General features: G+C 45.5%; 1 non-coding gene across 1 annotated transcript; it reads right to left on the bottom strand.

Annotated features, from left to right (window-relative positions):
- Positions 1-1,065: 1,065 nt before the first annotated feature.
- On the bottom strand, positions 1,066-1,147 carry trnas-gga (transfer RNA serine (anticodon GGA)). Its single transcript has one exon. It is a non-coding gene; the product is annotated as a tRNA-Ser (tRNA).
- Positions 1,148-19,894: the final 18,747 nt, after the last annotated feature.

The raw sequence follows: 19,894 nt of genomic DNA, 5'->3' as shown, positions 1-19,894 counted from the left end.
GAGTTTCCTCTCGTGTGAAAAGGCTAAAATACTTTTAAATGTAACTGTGCCTGCACCAGTTCCCATTCTAGATGAAGGCTCCAGTCGCTGCGAGGCATGGGTTGAATTTCACCGCTTCTGAATTTCTGGCGGTGCTGATTTTGGACTCTTCACCAAAAATCCATCTTTCCGAGGCAGTGCCGTGCGTTACTTTGTTGCGGTCAGAGCAGCGCTCCAGTTGTTGATGTGTGGCGCTGTGCTCGTATAGTGATTAATGCTCTGCGTTCACTTTCAGCCACTTAAACCGCTAAGTGTGCTCTGCTACCACAGCTCTTCCTGAGCCACATGTCCCATACGCCCCAATCTGAGTTGGTGCTTTGAAACCAGTCGATACATTTAGACCTGCGGGGCCTCTCGACAGGCAAGCTCTGCGAAAGCAGGGCCGGCCTTTGGAAGCAATGCAGCCCGATTGTAGAAGACAATTCCTTGGGAAATGAAGCTTTAAACTTTTAAAACAAATCGTTTTATTAGCATAATAATACAAATTTTACAGAGATAGACTTGTACAACCTCAGTGGTGCAACTCAAAACTCAGAATGGCCAATTCTTCTGCTTCAGGAGAAGGAGAGATGACTTATGTGTTGGTGTCCTCCTTGTTGTTTTTCTGGTCAATCTTCCAGATCTCCACTGCGTTTGTCCGTCTCCTGGCCTGTCTCCTGGAATGTGTTCTGCTTTCCACTTTAGAATGGCTGCTCTTGTACCATTGCTGCTGACAGAAGCAAGCCTTCCAGTGACTCTCCATTCTTTCTCTCCCACGGTTACACAGGCTGATGCTACCGGACAGCACCGAGTGTATGCGAAGGTTCCTCAGAGATTATCGTGGCCTCCTTATCTGGAGCTTCCAGACAATCTGCAGAACACTTTTGGAATTCGGTCAGCAAACCTTCTTGAAGTAAGTGGTCCAGGTCTCTCGGCAATACTTTAGTTTCCTTAAAACCAGCATTGAAAATGCCAAAATCCTCCCAGAGGGAGCAGATTGAAGAAAATAAATTATTTGAAGTAATTAATTACAATAATGAGAAAACCCGCTGTGAGCAAGGCTCAAACCTGCGTGGGGAAACCACACTGAATTTCCAGTCCAACGCCTTAACCACTCGGCCATCGCAGCCGCAACAATATTTGCTCCAAGAAATTAAATTCTCCAATCGCGGACCCTGTTTATTATTGGCGATGACAGTTTCGTGATATTTAATTTGCTGCAAATTAAGCAAAGTCCAGAAGAATCGCAGCGATCATTACAATAAAAGAAAACTTCCGATATGTAACGGTAATGTAAGATGTTGAGAACAGTATGGAATATTCTGCAGGGTAATGGAAATAAACAGCAGAAACATTGTGTTCTGCTCCCACATGACACAGATCAGCCACAGCCTCTGTTCCCTGCCCGCCGGCTGCAGAAACCTTGTCTCCAGATTACAAACTGATTCTAGGTCGGAGATAAACATTCAGGGTAGAGCCTAAACACAGCGGGTGGGATCAAATAATAAAGCAGTTATTTAGACAAGAGACAGCAATAAATGTCCTATATTGCTCACATGCATCAACATGTGAATCTGACATGAAATGGGTTTAAATACAATGGGGGGAATTAAGGTAGATTCGGGGCCAATAGTTTCCAAGTTGATCTTTCCTGTGTCTCTCATGCCTCTCTCTCCCCTTTCTCCCACAGGCTGACGGTTTTTAAACCTTGTTCTAAATCTGCCGCTTGCTGGGCCAGTGCATTCCACAGTCTCACAAGACTTTCTACAAATACCCTTTCAGTGCTTGACTTGTCTGTGTATTAGTTATGAATCACCTTGAGGTGCAATGGTGGCGTTTGTTACGTCAGATTAAAAGGCAGCCTATTGGAAACACGTTGGAGTCACAGTTTCTTTTGCACAGAATTGAAACTGAATCTTTCAAGATGGAATATTGTATTTGCTGCATCACAATAAACAATATCTTGTTGTAACTGTTGGCTTATTAGTTCCGCAGTGTCTGAGGAAGAATTGTCTGATCATCTCATTTATTTTATACTTGCTGAAGTGCCCGGAGGTGCCGAGGGATTTTTGAGGGCATGTTGTTGTTGGAAGAGAGAGAGCGTGACTGGGGGGAATGAGAGCGTGACTGGGGGGAAGAGAGAGCGCGACTAGGGGGAAGAGAGAGCACGACTGGGGGGAAGAGAGAGCACGACTTGGGGGAAGAGAGAGAGCGACGGGGGAAGAGAGAGTGCGACTGGGGGGAAGGGGGTGGTAGGGGTGGAAGTGGGGGTGGGGGGGAAGGGGGGGAGGGGGGATGGGCGGGGGGAGGAAGGGGAGGAGGGGGGAGGGGGAGGAGAGGAGATGGGGGAGAGGGGTGGAGAGGGGAGGGGGGAGGGGGAGGGGGTAGGAGAGGTGGGGAGGGGGGAGGAGAGGGGAGGAGAGAGGAGGGGGGAGGGGAGGAGTGGGGAGGAGAAGGGGGAGGGAGGAGGGGAGGGAGAGGAAGGAGGGGGGTGGGAGGAGGGTAGGGAGAGGAAGGGGAGGAGAGGAGGGAGAGGCGGGGAGGTGGGGGAGAAAGGGAGGGGGGAGCCAGCAGACCCTCTCCCCTCTGCCAGCGATAGGGGGGAAGGGGGAAGGAAGGGGAGAGGGGGGGATTCCCCGAGCCCCGATCTCCCGATGTCCCGCCCCCGATCTCCCGATGTCCTGCCCCCCGATCTCCCGATGTCCCGCCCCTCGATCTCCCGATGTCCCGAGCCCCGCCCCCGATGTCCCGAGCCCCGCCCACCGCCCTCCCGAGGTCCGATCTCACGAGGCCCGATCTCCCGATGTCCCGCCCCCGATCTCCCGATGTCCCGCCCCCCTATCTCCCGATGTCTCGAGCCCCGCCCCCGATGTCCCGAGCCCCGCCCACCGCCCTCCCGAGGTCCGATCTCACGAGGCCCCATCTCCCGAGGCCCGATCTCCGATCTCCCGAGCCCCGCCCCCCATCTCCTGAGGCTCGCCCCGATCCCCCATCTCCCGAGGCCCGATCTCATGAGCCCCGCCACTCCCCCAGCCCCGATCTGCCGAACCCCGATTTCCCGAGCCCCCCCCACTATCTCCCGAGGCATGATCTCCCGAGCCCCGCCCCCCGCCCCCCGCCTGGCCCGGATTCAAGAGCAGAAAGAGAGACGCTGCCGCGCAACCTACCGCGTGAGGCCCGGCTGGACTCAAGTCGCTAGCCCTGACTCCTGCCCCACCCGCCTTTACTAAGATGGCGGCGGTGGCGACGCTCGGCTCAGGCCCGCCCCCTCCAGCTATCACAAAGATGGCAGCGATCGCGAGCCGCTTGTTGAGTGCGAAGGTGGTGCCTAGCTCAGGAGTGGCTGGGCAACAGAGGCCCAGGCTTCGAAGCCTACAAAAACGGTGAAAGGTAGGAAAATTCTAGATGTTAGAGAAAAGATTTAATAATTAATTAACTTTTTTAAAAACAATTTGTGTTTTAAAAGCAACTTTTTTTTTGCTGGAAATGTAGATTTGAAAAGAAACCCGCAGAAAGTGGGAAAAAGAAATGAAAGGTTTGGAATCAAGATGGCGGCGACTCACCTCGGTTCAGAATGATAAGGCCCGCCCACACACGCACTGATTGGTCAACCGTCAGGTCACTGAACTGTAGGATTGGTCAATCATTACGTCACTCAACTGTAGGATGGCCCGCCCGCACACACAATGAACCCGCCCCCACTCGATGCAAATGAGCGGATAATGAGAGGAATTTTGAAAGTTTTTGGATACCGTCAGCACAAGTTTTGTCCGAGCAAAAAGTAAATACGCCTACAAGAGTCCCCTAATGATGAGCTTTCTTTTGATATAACATTTGTGTAGGTACACTCTATAACTTATGATTGTATAGCCGGCCAGAGAGACAGACAGACAGAGAGACAGACAGATAGACATATCCTTTTATATATATAGATAAGACACCAACATAGGGTAGTCATTCAGAATCACCTCACAGATTGACACTGAGATAAATTAAGCGAGAGATACAGACACCAATGAGACACATGGTGGTAAGGACAAGAGAGCTGGAGAAATAAGGAACGGCCCAAGAGTCCAGAAGACAGTGACCGGAAGCTGATAGACATCAGTGAGTGGAGGCGTGAAATTCTGTCAGCATTTGGCCCCGTGGCTTAGGTGGTAAAAGTGTCTGTTTAGCAAACAGGATGGTCACTGAGTTCGATTCCCAGCGCTGCCTTTTTTAATGAACCTCCAGGGGTGAGTTTCTTCACGTGTGAAGAGGCTAAAATTCTTTTAAATGTAACTGTGCCTGCACCAGTTCACATTCTGGATGAAGGCTCCAGTCGCTGCACGGCAAGGGTCGAATTTCACCGCTTCTGAATTTCTGGCGGTGCTGATTTTGGATTCTTCACCCAAAATTCATCGTTTCGAAGCAATGCTGTGCGTTACTTTGTTGTGGTCAGAGCAGAGCTCCAGTTGTTGATGTGAGGCACCGTGCTCGTATAGTGATTAATACTCTGCATTTTGGCCGCAGCAACTTCAGTTCGAAATGGAAACATAACGCGAAGGTTCCTCAGAGACTGTCGAGGCCTCCTTATCTGGAGCTTCCAGACAATCTGCACAACACTTTTGGAATTCGGTCAGCAAACCTTCTTGAAGTAAGTGATCCAGGTCTATCGGCAATCCTTTAGTTTCCTTAAAACCGGCATTGAAAATTCCAAAATCCTCCCAGAGGGAGCAGATTGATGAAAATAAATTATTAGAAGTAATTAATTACAATAATGAGAGAACCCGCTGTGAGCCGGGTCCGAATCTGCGCGGGGAAACCACATTAAATTTCAAGTGCAGCGCCTTAACCACTCCGCCATTGCACCCGCAAAAATATTTGCTCCAAGAAATTAAATTCTCAAATCGCTGACGCTGTTTATTATTGGCGATGATGGTTTCATGATATTTAATTTGCTGCAAATTCAGCAAGTCCAGAAGAATCGCAGCGATCATTACAACAAAAGAAAACTTCCGATATTTAACGGTATGTAAGATGTTGAGAACAGTATGGAATATTCTGCAGGGTAATGAAAATAAACAGCAGAAACATTGTGTTCTGCTTCCACATGACACAGATCAGCCACAGCCTCTGCTCCCTGCCCGCCGGCTGCAGAAACCTTGTCTCCAGATTACAAACTGATTCTAGGTCGGAGATAAATATTCAGGGTAGAGCCTAAACACAGCGGGTGGGATCAAATAATAAAGCAGTTATTTTAGACCAGAGACAGTGATAAATGTCCTATATTGCTCACATGCATCAATGTGTGAATCTGACATGAAATGGGTTTAAATACAGTGGGGGGATTTAAAGTAGATTCGGGGCCAATAGTTTCCAAGTTGATCTTTCCTGTGTCTCTCATGCCTTTCCCCCCCGCTTCCTCCCACAGGCTGCCGGTTTTTAAACCTTGTTTTAAATCTGCTGTTTGCTGGGCCAGTGCATTCCACAGTCTCACAACCCTTTCTACAAATACCAGTTCACTGCTTGACTTCTCTGTGTATTAGTTAAGAATCACCTTGAGGTGAAATGGTGGCGTCTGTGACGTCAAATTAAAAAGCGGCCTATTGGAAACACGTTTTGATCACAGTTTTTTTGCACAGAATGAACCTATATAATGCAAAATGGAACAATGTCATTGGTGCATCACAATAAACAATATCTTGTTCTAAATGTTGGCTCATTAGTTCCCCAGTGTCAGAGGAAGAATTGTCTGACCCCTCATTTATTTCATGTAAGACACAAACACAGCTATTCATTTAGAACCAACCCACAGATTGAAACTGAGACAAACACAGTGAGATACAGACAACATCGGAATACCTGGCGGAATAGAGAGGAGAGATTAATCAATACAAAACAGCCTCAGGCTCCAAGAGGCAGTGACAGGTAGCGAGTAGATATCAGTGAGAGGAGGCGACACATTTGAGGGCTGATTTGGTTCCGTGGCTTAGCTGGGTCCAGCGCTTATCTAGTAAACAGGAGACCCTGGGTTTGACGCCCAGCGAGGCTTTTTTGTACTGATGAATCTCCAGGGGTGCGTTTCTTCTCTTGTGAAAGGGATACAATCGTTGTAAATATAACTGCGGCTGCACTAGTTCCCATTCTGGATTACGGCTCCAGATGTTGTGAGACGTTGGTCGAATTTCACCGCTGTCAAAATTTCTGTCAGTACAGATTTTGGCATCTTCACCAAAAATCTATCGTTCCTAAGCAGCGCCATTCGTGAATTGGCTGCGGTTAGGGCAGCATTGGAGCAGCTGATGTGTGACGCCAGGATCGTATAATGGTCTTGTACTCCGCAATGTGGCCATAGCAACCTCGGTTCACATCCAAATCATGGTATAGCTCGCTTTATATCTACTGTTCTCTGTAGCGCCTGCTGGTAAAACACAGCGAAAAATCAATCTTCACTACATCAAACTGCATTTTTTTTTATTGATGGTGAGAACCTATTTACTCCTTCAAAACCCACGCTCTCACATGCCTGAGCTTGATGCTCCATAATTCAAACCGGCCTCTTCTCCCAGCTTTTTCTTCCGTCCACTATCTATAGCCCTCCTTTAGTTTCCTCCTTCCGTTTCTTTGTCACTTTCCTGCGGTATTAACTTAATCTAACATTCACTTTCACCTACTTACACCGTTAAGTTTGCTCTGCTACCACCGCTGTCCCTGGCGGCACATGTCCCATTCGCAGCAATCTGAATTGATGCTTTGAAACCGGTCGATACATTTAGACCTGCGGGACCGCTCGACAGACAAGTATTTAGAAAGCAGGGCTGGCTTTTGGAAGCAAAATAACCTGATTGCACGAGAAATTTTCTTGTTCTAATGGCTAAAGAGTCTGACGTTGTTGCTAATCGTAATCAGGATTGCTGTCAGTCATGGATCATTCTGTGTCTGTCTAAAACGGGTTTGCTCACAATCTTGCTTTGGTGCTTTGGAGAAATCCTTGGTTCAAATCCCGGACGAGCCCCGCTAAATTTTAGACAACACTCAGCTTCTTACAGTCAATCGACATTGCAGAAAACATAAATACTTTCCATTACTAACATGAGATTTCGTGTCATTTTGCCCATACATTTCGAAATCATAGAGCTTCACTGAAGCAACTGAAAACAAACCAACTGAGAAAAGTTAAAGGCTCCCAGGTGCATTCTGCTCGGTGTCTCATTGGACGTCTTGCACTGGTGTTCGATTCCGGCCAATGCAGGAACTTTACATTTTGCTTCCTGCACCCATGAGCTCGCCTGAACTGGGATAAACTTACATTCAGCGTCAATATTCTTGAAACACCCTCTTCCCTGAATATTCGTCAGTCCTGCTTCCTCTATCGCTGTAAGGGTGTGAGAAGCTTGCTTGTGAATTGGTTCTATGGGTGCCGAATTCAAACCGTACAGGGTTCTGTACTGGCTGGGAATCAAACCGGCGTGACCAGCCTGCCTGGTCTTATTAAAAGGGGTGCGCACCTCATCTTTCGATCAGGCACATTACTGCCTTCCTGAATTAATGGAATGCGTTTTGCTTACAGAAGCTGATTCTACATTTTCAGCATTGTCGATCTGGGTGCACGGGCAGGACAAGCGGTAAAGGGAACTTTCTTGTGGAGTATTTCTGTTTGGATGCAAAAAGCAGGAAATGGAATGGCTGAGTTGTCGTAGACGGGAGACGAGCGGTTAAGGCGATGGAATGCTAATCCATTGTGTTTATTTATCGCGTTGAATGTTTGATGCTGATAAACCTTCCCAGCATTTGACAGAATCTTACATAAAATTAGCTTTAAAATCTAATCTCGTCCAAACCAGTGGTCTCGGCCCCTTCATTGTTCATATCTTGTATAAATTAACACGGACCATTGGAATTCTTCACCTTCTCGAATGAAGGTGAAACAGAGATCGTGAATCGGAGAGAGAACGTTCTTCCTTCTTCCTTCAGTTCGTTCGGCTGGAGTGAAATGACGGAGATAAAAAAAGATGACATCCAAACAGAAACAATTTGCACGAAAGTCCTCTTCACCACAAGTCCTGCCCATGACACCCGGATCCACAGCGTTTAAAATGTACAGTCAGCTTCTGTGAACAAAAGGAATTTAGATATGTCCATTACATGAGGTCAGTGAATGTTAGAAATGGTCAGGTGTAAAACAGGTCCGATCCAGGTTGGAACCCAGTGTGTAACCCGACCGTGGATGACTGGAAACTACAATTTTCTGATAAGATTATAACACCCATCAAACTTAATCACCTTATCCATTATGTGATGTGGTTATTATTATCTGATTTCTAATTGTTCTTGATATGTCACTGAATTAACTGACCGGCGGAATCGTGTTAACTGGACGTGATCGGCTTTGCTCATCCTTGGGCCGAGTGGCGAGTGGTGCAAACAGATTTTGCAACTGAATCATTAATATTTTTCAAGGATGGGAAACTGCCCCCTACACATCCTGTCAGACAAGTGACCCCAGTCCCACCCTACTTTCATGATGCTTAATACCCTCTGAGCTGGACTGACGAACCTTTTTCACAAAGGAGGCTCATCATCTGCTCAGCAGAAAAGTCAATCTGCTGGATGTCCAGCTCTGCCAGACTGCATGTTCTTTCAGACAGATTTCCAACTGGACACAGGCATCCAACTGCCGTGCGAGCATTGCTGACTAGCTCAAGTCAACAATATTAGACTCTCTTTACAAGACTAGTTTTGAATCTACGACTTATATTATCAAATAAGATTTTGCAGAATTTATAGCTCAACATTGTCATCTGTCTCAGCATCCTCATATAATACACTCTAGAATAGTCAACTGTACTGAAAATGTTGCGTTATTTCACTGTGACAGCGAAGAAGCATTTGAGTGCAGACATTGGCCATGAAGTTTCACCATTTCTTGTCCTCAATGCATGGCTGAAGAGACGGTGCAGGATGGAGGGCGTTTGATTCCTGAGGCATTGGGACCAATTCTGGGGAAGGTGGGACCTGTACAAGCTGAAAGTGTTACACCTCAAGAGAGCAAGTACCAATATTCTCGTGGGGAGGTTTGCTAGTGGTGCTTTGGAGTGTTTAATCTAGCTTGGCAGGGGGTGGGCACCAGAATATAGGGGTACAATAGAGGAATAAGGTGCATAAAAGAATGAGTGTGTTGGATAGTACGAGAGAAGAAAGTAGTAATGGAGGAGGAAGTAGTACAATATTAGATAGGAGCAGACTCATTCAACATAACAAAAAATACCAGATGATCTGGTCATTGTCAATTGGCTTAGAATGCATGTACGGAAAAGCACAAAGTGTGGTGAATAAGGTTAGTGAGTGCAAGCACAATTAGCCGTGTAGCAATATGATGTTTTGGCAACATACGAAACGCGTCTTTAAAACGGTAAGTACTTGCCATTTAATATGCAAGGGAACAAAATATTCAGAAAGGATATGGAAGAAAAAATGGGAGATGAGGTAACAGTTCGGATTAAGGAAGACATCGTAGTGTTGGATAGGGAAGATGTTCTTGAGGGGAAAAGGACATAATCCATTTGGTTAAAGTTGAGGAGCAGAAAGGGTGTGATCACGGTATTGGGGTATTCTACAGGCCCCCAAATAGTGAGAGGGAGACAGAGGAGCAAATCTGCAGGGAAATCGTAGAGATATGCAAGAGCTATAGAGTGGTGATATTGGGGTACTTTAATTACCCAAATATCGATTGGGATAATGCTAGAGTAAAGGGAAAGGAGGAGGAGGAAGTTCTGAAATGGGTTCTGAAGTTCTGAAGAAGGGTTACGACTGGAAACGTTAAATCTGTTTCTCTCTCCACGGATGTTGCCTGGCCTGCTGAGTTTTTCCAGCGTTTTCTGTTGTTATTTCGGAATTCCAGCATCCACTGTATTTTGTTATTGTCTAAGTTCTGAAATCTGTTCAGGAGAATGTCTTTGGCCTGTATGTTCTTGGCCCAAGTAGGAAAGAGGCATTGCTGGATCTGGTGCTGGAGAATGAGGTGTGCCAGGTCGACCAAGTGTCTGTGGGAGAACACTTGCATACGACTGTTCATTGTATCATAAGATTTAGATTAGCAATGGAGAGGAGCAAGGAACAATCTAGAGTGCAGCACCTAAACTGGAATAGGGTTAACTTCAATGGGAAGCGAAAGGATTGAGCCAGATTAAGATGGAACCAAAGGATGACAGGAAAACTGTAACGGATCAATGAGTGATCTTTAAGGAGGAGATGTTCCAAGTACAGGCTAGATACATTCCAACAAGAGGGAAGGGTAAGTGAATCAAAGCAAGGGCTCCTTGGACGAAGAGGGAGATAGAGAAGATGATGAAACAAAAAGAGGGTGTATGATAAATGTCAGGTGAATTCTTCAACGGTGAACCAGACCAAATACAATAAGTTCAGAGGGGAAGTGAAGAAGAAAATAAGATTGGCAAAGAGAGAATATGAGAGTAGAATGGCGGTTAACAAAAATTAGAAACCAAAAATTCATCTACCGGCATGTAAACAGTAAGCAGGTAATAAGAGGCGGGGTGGGGCCTATTAGGGACATAGAAGGTGATTTGTTTAGAGGCGCAGGGCAAGGCTACAATACTCAATGACTACATTGTGTCTGTGTTTACTAAGGAGGTGGATGCTGAAAAAATATCAAAAGAAGTTGAAAAGTTAGAAGCAATGGAATGGGTGAAAATTGATAAACATGATGTACTAGATAGGCTGGGTATTCCTAGAGTGGATAAGTCGCCTCGTCCAGATGGCTTGCATGTCAGGTTGCTAACGGAATTGGGGGAGGAGATAGCAGAAGTGCATGCCATTATTTTCCAATCTTCCCTAGATGCGGGGGAGGTGCCAGAGGATTGGATATTGACAAATGTGACAACATTGTTCAAGAAAACGTCCAAGTCAAGCCTAATAAGTGCAGGCCGGTCAGTTTAACATCAGTGGTGGGTAAGGTTTTAGAAATAATAATGAAATCTATAATTAACGGGGAATTTGAGAGGTTTATGCTAAATAAGTATAGCCAGCACGGATTTGTAAAGGGAAGATCGTGTTTGCGTAATCTATTTGAATGTTTTGATGAAGTAAGAGGGAGGATTGATGAAGGGAATACAATGGATGTTGTCTGCATGGATTTAAGGAAGGCGCTTGACAAAGTACCACATAGAAAGCTAGTTGACAAAATTGAGACTCATGGAATAGTTTGGATCTGTGGCAGCTTGGATAAGAAATTGGCTTAAGGACAGATAAGATCTGCAGTTCTCTTCCATTTTCTTCTTTTCCTCCATATAACAGTCAAGGCTGTTGTGTTCTGTTCTGGGAGTCTAAAATTTTCTCACAGAGGGTGGCGAGAGCAAAGGGGAGCTCAGAGGCTGTGAGGGAATTGAAGGGTTTCGGAGGTGGTATCAAGAGTGTATGAAGGCTTTGAGTGGCTAACAGAGAGTATTGGACTCTGTGGAGGTATCAGGGAAATTACGGGACTCTCGGGATGTACCAGAACGCATAATGGATGCTTGGGAAGTAATGAAGAGTGTAAAAGACACAGAGGAGCTATCAGCGAGGGTCAGCAATGTTCTGGAGATATCAGAGTGGGTAATGAACACTCAGGTTCTATCAGAAAGATTGAGGCACACTTAGAAGGTAGCAGAGACGAATATGTGACGTGGAAGAGGTGTCAGCGAGGCTGGTGGAAGAAGAGTTTTTTTTCAAATCATCACTTTTTCTAAATGTCAACATAGTTAATAAAAGCAAATTTTGAATCTGAATGTAACAGATGGTCTACCATACCCCATGTGGGGCAATGAGAAGGTAGAATGGTGCCGGACTGGACATTTCCAAACCTCAGAAATACATTCATAACTGACAAATAGAAACATAGAAACATAGAAGGTAGGAGCAGGAGTAGGCCATTCGGCCCCTCGAGCCTGCTCCGCCATTTAATCTGATCATGGCTGATCATCCAAATTCAGTACCCTGTCCCTGCTTTCTCCCCATATCCCTTGGTCCCTTTAGCCTTAAGAAATATATCAAACTCATTCTGAATATATTTAATGAATTGGCCTCAACTACCTTCTGTGGTAGAGAATTCCACAGGTTCACCACTCTCTGGGTGAAGCAATTCCTCCTCATCTCTGTCCGAAATGGCTTCCCCCTTATCTTTAGACTGTGACTCCTGGTTCTGGACTACCCCGCCATCGGGAACATCCTTCCTGCATCTAGTCTGTCTAGTCCTGTTATAATTTTATAAGTTTCAATGAGATTCCCTCTCATTCGTCTAAACTCCCGCGAATATAAGCACAATCGACCCAATCTCTCCTCGTACATCATTCCTGCCATCCCAGGTATCAGTCTGATGAATCTTCGCTACCCTCCCTCCATGGCAAGAACATCCTTCCTCAGATAAGGCGACCAAAACTGCACACCATACTCAAGGTGTGGTCTCACCAAGGCCCTGTACAACTGCAGCAAGACATCCTTGCTCCGAATCACGAATCCTCCCGCTACGAAGCACAACATACCATTTGCCTTCTTATCTGCCTGCTGCACCTGCGTTGTTACCTTCAGCAACTGGTGCACAACGGCACCCAGGTCTCGTTTTACTTCCCTTCCTCCCAATCTATTGCCATTCAGATAATAAGCTGCCTTTCTATTTTTGCCACCGAAGTGGATAACCTCGCATTTATCCACATTATGCTGCATCTGCCAGGCATCTGCCCAATCACCCAACTTGTCCAAATCATACTGGAGATTCCCGGCATCCTCCTCACAGCACACACGCCCACCCAGTTTTGTGTTGTCTGCAAACTTGGAGATATTACATCTAATCCCTTCGTCTAGATTATTAATATATATTGTTAAGAGCTGCGGTCCTAGCACCAATCCCTGCAGTACCCCACTATTCACTGCCTGCCACTCAGAAAAAGACCCGTTTATTCCAACTCTTTGCTTTCTGTCTGCCAACCAGTTCTCTATCCGAGTCAATACCTTGCCCCCAATCCCATGTGCCTTAACTTTACATGCTAATCTCTTATGCGGGACCTTATCGAAGGCATTCTGAAAGTCCAAATACACCACATCCACTGGTTCTCCCTTATCTATTTTACCAGTTACATCCTCAAAAAATTCCAGTAGATTAGACAAGCATGATTAAACACAGGTCACCCACCAATACATTAATATTAATACAGACACATCTAGATATATTATTAACTTACAGAGATGCAACATCACTTACACTCAACACAACAGCTACTCACAAATACATGTTTATCTATCATGGACACACCCGAATATATTTACAAGGACCACAGGTAATTAATTGCTAAGAAAGACATTAATTGAGTGTTTTTAAAGACTTGATATAAATATGGTGGTTTGCAGTGACCTTCTTCCAAAACTGCTGGAGATTGCTGTGGAATGATTTGAGTCTTGTCCGATCATTTATTGTGTGGATTATGCACATTTTAGCACAATGGATTGATTCCACTGGCCCTGTTCTGCTGACTCCCAACACAATACATATTTTCATCCAATAAAACAAATCTGCCCTGGATGGATATCGGCTTCGTTTTCTGCAAGGAATAATCAACAGGGCCGAAAAATGACCTCTCGCAAAATCGTTCCATATAAGCAAAGGAGTAAATGCCAGAAGTGGGATGTGAACTCACGCATCCAGGAGAAACCCCGACCCAAATGCCTGAGACAGCTCGTCCAACCTGACATCATGTTGCAGTTCTACTCAGGTCCCCTCCCGTACCTCTTTTTCCGGTACATTGATGACAGTATCGGTGCTGTTTCCTGCTCTCGCACTGAACTAGAAAATTTCATTCACTTTGCTTCCAATTTCCACCCTTCTCTCACCTTCATCTGGTCCATCTCCGACTCTTCTCTTCCCCTCCTCGACTTCTCCGTCTCCATCTCTGGGGATAGGTTATTGACAAACATTCACCTCAAGCCCACTGACTCCAAAGCTACCTGGACTACACTTCCTCCCACCCCGCTTCCTGCAAGGACTCTATTCCATTCTCCCAGTGCCTCCGTCAGTTCCACATCTGCTCTGACGATTCCACCTTCCATACCAGTGCTTCTGACATGTCTTCCTTTTTCCGCAACCGAGGTTTTCCGTCTAATGTGGTTGACACAGCCCTTGACCGTGTCCATTCTATCTACCGCACTTCTGCCCTCAGCTCTGCCCCTCCCGCCCACAACCACCATAGGATTCCCCTTGTCTTCGCCTTTCACCCCACCAGACTCACATTCATTGGATCATCCTTCGCCATTTCTGCCACCTCCAGCGTGATCCCACCACCAAAACCATCTTCCCCTCACCTCCCCTTTCAGCATTCCGAAGGGAATTCTCCCTCCACGACACGCTGGTCAACTCATCTGTCACCCCAAACACCTCTTCCCCTTTGCCCGCCACCTTCCCATGCAAGCACAGGAGAGGCAACACTTGCTCTTATACCACCCCCTTCCCACTGTCCAGGACCCCAAACACTCCTTCCAGGTGAAACAGCGATTTACTTGTACTTCTTTCAACTCAGAATAGTGTATTTGATGCTCACGATGCAGTCTTCTGTACATTGAGGAGACCAAACCCAGATTGGGTGACTGCTTTGCGAAACACCTCCATTCAGTCTGTAAGGGTGATCTGGAGCAACCGGTCGCCTGTCACTTTAATTCTACGCTGCTCTCCGACTTAGGCCACACTGTACTAGGCCTCTTACATTGTTCCAGTGAAATGCAACATAAGCTCGAGAAACAGCACATCATCTTTTGATTAGGCACTTTATAGACTTCTGGACTCAACATAGAGTTCAACAATTTCAGACCATAACCTCGGCCCTGATCTTATATATTTCTTTCCACACTTATATTTTGCTTATTTGTGTTTGTTTTCTTCTTCTCTCCCACATAGCAACTGTCTTTCCTTCTGCCAGCGCAATTTACACTTCATCTATAGCCATCTTTTGTTTCTTAATCTGCCCCATAACCATCTCCTTTTGCCTTGAATACCTGTTAATGTCTCTAAATGTCTTTACACTCTCCTGCCTCCTATCCTATCACAGACCATCGCGTTAGTTCTTTCATCCCCTCACCCCTTCTTCCAGCTCCTACACATGCTTAAAAATCTGTTCCATTTCCTGCTTTTTTCCAGTTCTGATGAAACGTGAACTCTGTTTCTCCGTTCACAGATGCTGCCTGACCTGCTGAGTATTTCCAGCATTTTCTGTTTTTATTCCTGCAACATTATCCAGTGATTTCCTCACTGAGGCAAGTAAAACGTTTCATTTAATTTGGTCATCGCTAATTGTTGCTGGAAGGCCGAGTGACCTGGATTCAATCTCCAAGGATTTTATGTCGCTGTGCTCGGTGTATGAGGAGGCTTCGTCGGGCCATATTGTATCTTGCTTCCCAAGGATGGACAGCAATGCACTGCCTTCGCTGCAGTCGTGTCCCCCAGGGGTAGGTATTAGCCCCATCACTTTTCTTGTTATATATAAACGACCTGGACTTGGGTATCGGGAGAACATTTCAAATGTTGCTGATGGCTTGGCAACATCGTAAGTATTGAGCAGGACAATGTTCGGCATTCGGGATCCTTGATTTCATAAATCGGGAAATACAGAACAAAAGCAAGGAATTTATGCTCCAATTTCATAATACATCATTTAGGCACAAGCTGGATATATTGTGGCAAATTCTAGGCACCACAGTGAGGAAGGATGTCAAGGCCTCAGAGAGTGTGTAGCAGAGATTTACTAGAATGGCACAAGGGATGAAAGACTTCTGTTATGTGTAGGGATGAGGAAACATTAATACGCAGTGATTTTTATGATCTGTAATGCACTGGCAGAAAGGGTAGTGGAAGCAGATTCAATAGTAACTTTCAAAAGGTAATTGGATAAATACTTGAAAAATATACTGAAATCGCAGGGGAGTGGGATTAATTGGTTCGCTCTTTCAAAGAGCCGGCACAGGCACGATGGGCCGAATGCCCACTTATGTGCTGTAATATTCAATCATTCTATATTATCGACCTCAACGACGTCACCTATAGGCGAGAGATGCAAAGCTCTGCACAACTCTGCTTCAGTGGTATCTTGTTCCCCAGAGATGAGCTGTAATGGGCTGTCTGAGGCCACATTCGCTGCTTTTTGCCCACAGCGGGTGATTGAAGAGAGCTGATTTTCGCGGCCTCGCTCATTCGGGGTTCTGGAAAACAGCAACAAAACAATGGATTTGATGGCATGTCTGAAATGCAGCTTCGAACAGTTGTTATTAACCGAGGCCGACCTGCAGGATCTTATAATGGTCTCTGAACTATCAACTGAAGCAAGTCAGAATGTAAGTATCATTTTGCTTTCCCATAATAAACGCTGTGACTTTCATTGTGGAAACATAGAGAGAGTCTGGTCTGGCTCACTGTGGAAATATCCATGTCACAGCGAACCAGCTCTCCAGCAACCAGTGCAGCCTCCCATCCGGCCTTTCGTGGCATTGTCTGTTAAGACGAATTCTGATTTCCGTGAAGCCAATCTCAGGCTTTTATATATTGTTGATATGCCTGCTATCCGATCGCAGGGTAAATGGTGGGAATGTCAACCCTGCCCAGCTGGCAATGTTTGCAGCACATTTCCTTTCAGTCAAAACACACGGTGAAACCTGAAACTGTGAGACAATAAGGTAAAGATTACCCGATCGTTCGCGGAACCATTTATTTTTGAACTCACGGCCGACCATGTTTACTGAACCCTTTCCATACTGAACCACTAATTCACCGAACTACAGCATCAGGTTACAGCGACCAATACGGATCGAACATGTATTACGAATTACTTTCGGTCTGATGCAGATAAGCGGAGCACTGGAGACTGTATTTTGTACATTCCGAATACCAACGCCCTGTCACATCAGCCCGCAGTTCCATTCCCGTTCCCAGCCCTCTTTCACAGTTCGATTACTTCCATCATATATCCAAGTTGGCTGACGACACTAAGTTAGGTGGCACGGTAAGTGGTGTAGGTGGGAGCAGAAATTTGCAAAGGAACATTGATAGATGAAGTGAATTGGCAAAACTGTGGCTAAAGGAGTTCAATGTGGGGAACTGAGAGATCATCCACTTTCGAAATAAGAAAGCTGGAATAGAGTAATTTCAAAATGGTGATAAGTTAGGAACTGTGGAGGAGCAGAGAGATTTAAAAGTCCACGTACAGTAATTACTTCAAACTATCGGACATGTGCAAAAAATTAAGGTTCATGGATTATTAGCCTTGATCTCCAAATGGCGGGAATACAAAGGGGTGGAAGTGCTGAAGGAGGTCTGCAGGAAAGACAGGGAAATCGGGCAGCGGGAGGAGTAGCCTTAGTAATCCAGGATGAAATCAGTTCAATGTTAAGAGAGGATATAACGCGAGGTAAACAGACAGTGGAGAATTTATGGGTTGATTTAAGAAATAGGAAAGGATTTAAGACTGAGTGATTAAGAAAGTGAGATTTGTGTATAGGCTCCCGGGTCGCAGGTCTGAATTGCTAGATTGTATAAATGCAGTGATTAGACAAGCGCGTCGTAAAGGCAGAGTGGTATTAATGGGGGATATTAACTTTCAAATAGATTGGGATAAGCAGACACGCACCTATCAGAAAGGTAGTGAACTATTGAGTGTGTCCTGGATAGTTTTCTACAACAATATGTCCTAAAAGCAACAAGGGGGCATGCCATATTAGATTTAGTAATGAGTAACGAGCCAGATTTATTCATCAAACTTAGCGTGCGTGAAATGTATTTAATAGTAATCAGAACATGACCGTGTTCAACGTAATGTTTCAAAGGGAGAAATGCAAAACAGCTACAGAGATTCTAGATTTCGGTAAGGCCGACTTCAACAAGACGGAGCCTGTCCATAGTAAACTGGGCAAATCTGTTGATAGGTAAAACTACAGAAGACCAGTGGGAGGTGTTCTAAAATAATTTAATATGAAACAGAATCACTTTATACATCTGAGGGGCAAGAACTCTACTGTTCTAAAAACAGGCACGGACAGCGAAAGAGAAGCATATAGAAGATAGGAGCAGGAGTAGGCCATTCGGCCCCTCGAGCCTGCTCCTCCATTCAATGCGATCATGGCTGATTCAAATTCAGTACCCTGTCCCTGCTTTCTCCCCATGTCCCTTGATCCCTTTAGCCTTAAGAAATATATCCAACTCCTTCCCGAATATATTTAATGAATTGGCCTCAACTGACCTCTGTGATAGAGAAATCCACAGGTTCACCACTCTCTGGGTGAAGAAATTCCTCCTCATTTCTGTCCTAAATTGCTTACCCCATATCCTTAGAGCGTGACCCCTGGTTCTGGACTCCCACGCCATCGGGAACATCCTTCCTGCATCTAGTCTGTCCAGTCCTGTTAGAATTTTATAGGTTTCGATGAGATCCCCTCTCATTCTTCTAAACTCCAGCGAGTATAAGCCCAATCGACCCAATCTCTCCTCATACGTCATTCCTGCCATCCCAGGTATCAGCCTGGTGAATCTTCGCTGAACTCCTTCCATGGCCAGAACATCCTTCCTCAGATAAGGCGACCAAAACGGCACACAGTACTCAAGATGTGGTCTCACCAAGGCCCTGTACAACTGCAGCAAGACATCCTTGTTCCTGTACTCAAACCCTCTCGTTACGAAGGCCAACAAACCATTTGCCTTCTTAACTGTCTGCTGCACCTGCATGCTTACTTTCAGCGACTGGTGCACAAGGGCACGCAGGTCTCGTTGCACTTCCCCTTCTCCCAATCTATTGCCATTCAGATAATAATCTGCCTTCCTGTTTTTGCCACCTAAGTGGATAACCTCACATTTATCCATGTTATATTGCACCTGCTATGCTTCTGCCCATTCACCCAACATGTCCAAATCATCCTGGAGTTTCGCGGCATCCTCCTCACAGCACACACACCCACCCAGCTTTGTGTCATCTGCAAACTTGGAGATATTACTTCTCGTTCCCTTGTCTAGATCAGTAATATATATTGTGAATAGCTGGAGTCCAAGGACCGATCCCTGTGGTACCCCCCACTAGTCACTGACTGCAACTCAGAAAAAGACCCGTTTATTCCAACTCTTTGCTTTCTGTCTGCCAACCAGTTCTCTGTCCAAGTCAACACCTTGCACCCAATCCCATGTGCCTTAACTTTACATGCTAATCTCTTATGCAGGACCTTATCGAAAGCCTTCTGAATGTCCAAATACACCACATCCACTGGTCCTCCCTTATCTATTTTACCAGTTACATCCTCAAAAAATTCCAGTAGATTAGTCAATCACGATTTATCTTTTGTAAATCCATGTTGACTTTGCCGGTCCTGTCACTGTTTTCCAAGTGCTCTGCTATTACATCTTATATAATGGGCTCTAGCATTTTCCCCACTACCGATGTCAGGCTTGTAATTCCCCGTTTTCTCTCTACCATCTATTTTGAATAGAGGGGTAACTTTAGCTACCCTGCAATCCATGGGTACTGTTCCACATTCCATCGTACGTTGGAAGATGATCAGCAATGCATCGACTACTTCTAGGGCCACTTCCTTACGTACCCTAGGATGTAGATTATCAGGCCCTGGGGATTTATCGGCCTTCAATCCCGTGAACTTCCCGAACACCATTTCCCTACAAATACTGATTTATTTCACTTCCTCCCTTTCATCAGACCCTATGTTCCCCGACATCTCTAGGGTGTTATTTGTGTCATCCTTTGTGAAGGCAGAACCAAAATATATATTTATTTGGTCTGCCATTTCTTTTTTCCCCATTATAAATTCCCTTGATTTTGACTGGAAGGGACCTACGCTTGACTTCACCAATCTTTTTCTCTTTACATAT

Source organism: Somniosus microcephalus, unplaced genomic scaffold, assembly GCF_052327205.1.
Source record: "Somniosus microcephalus isolate GS21.2 unplaced genomic scaffold, FLI_Smic_1.0 unresolved_chr1, whole genome shotgun sequence".
In the NCBI taxonomy this organism is placed as follows: Eukaryota; Metazoa; Chordata; class Chondrichthyes; order Squaliformes; family Somniosidae; genus Somniosus; species Somniosus microcephalus.
Note: the sequence above shows the minus strand (reverse complement) of the source record. Positions and strands in the feature narration are given on the sequence as shown.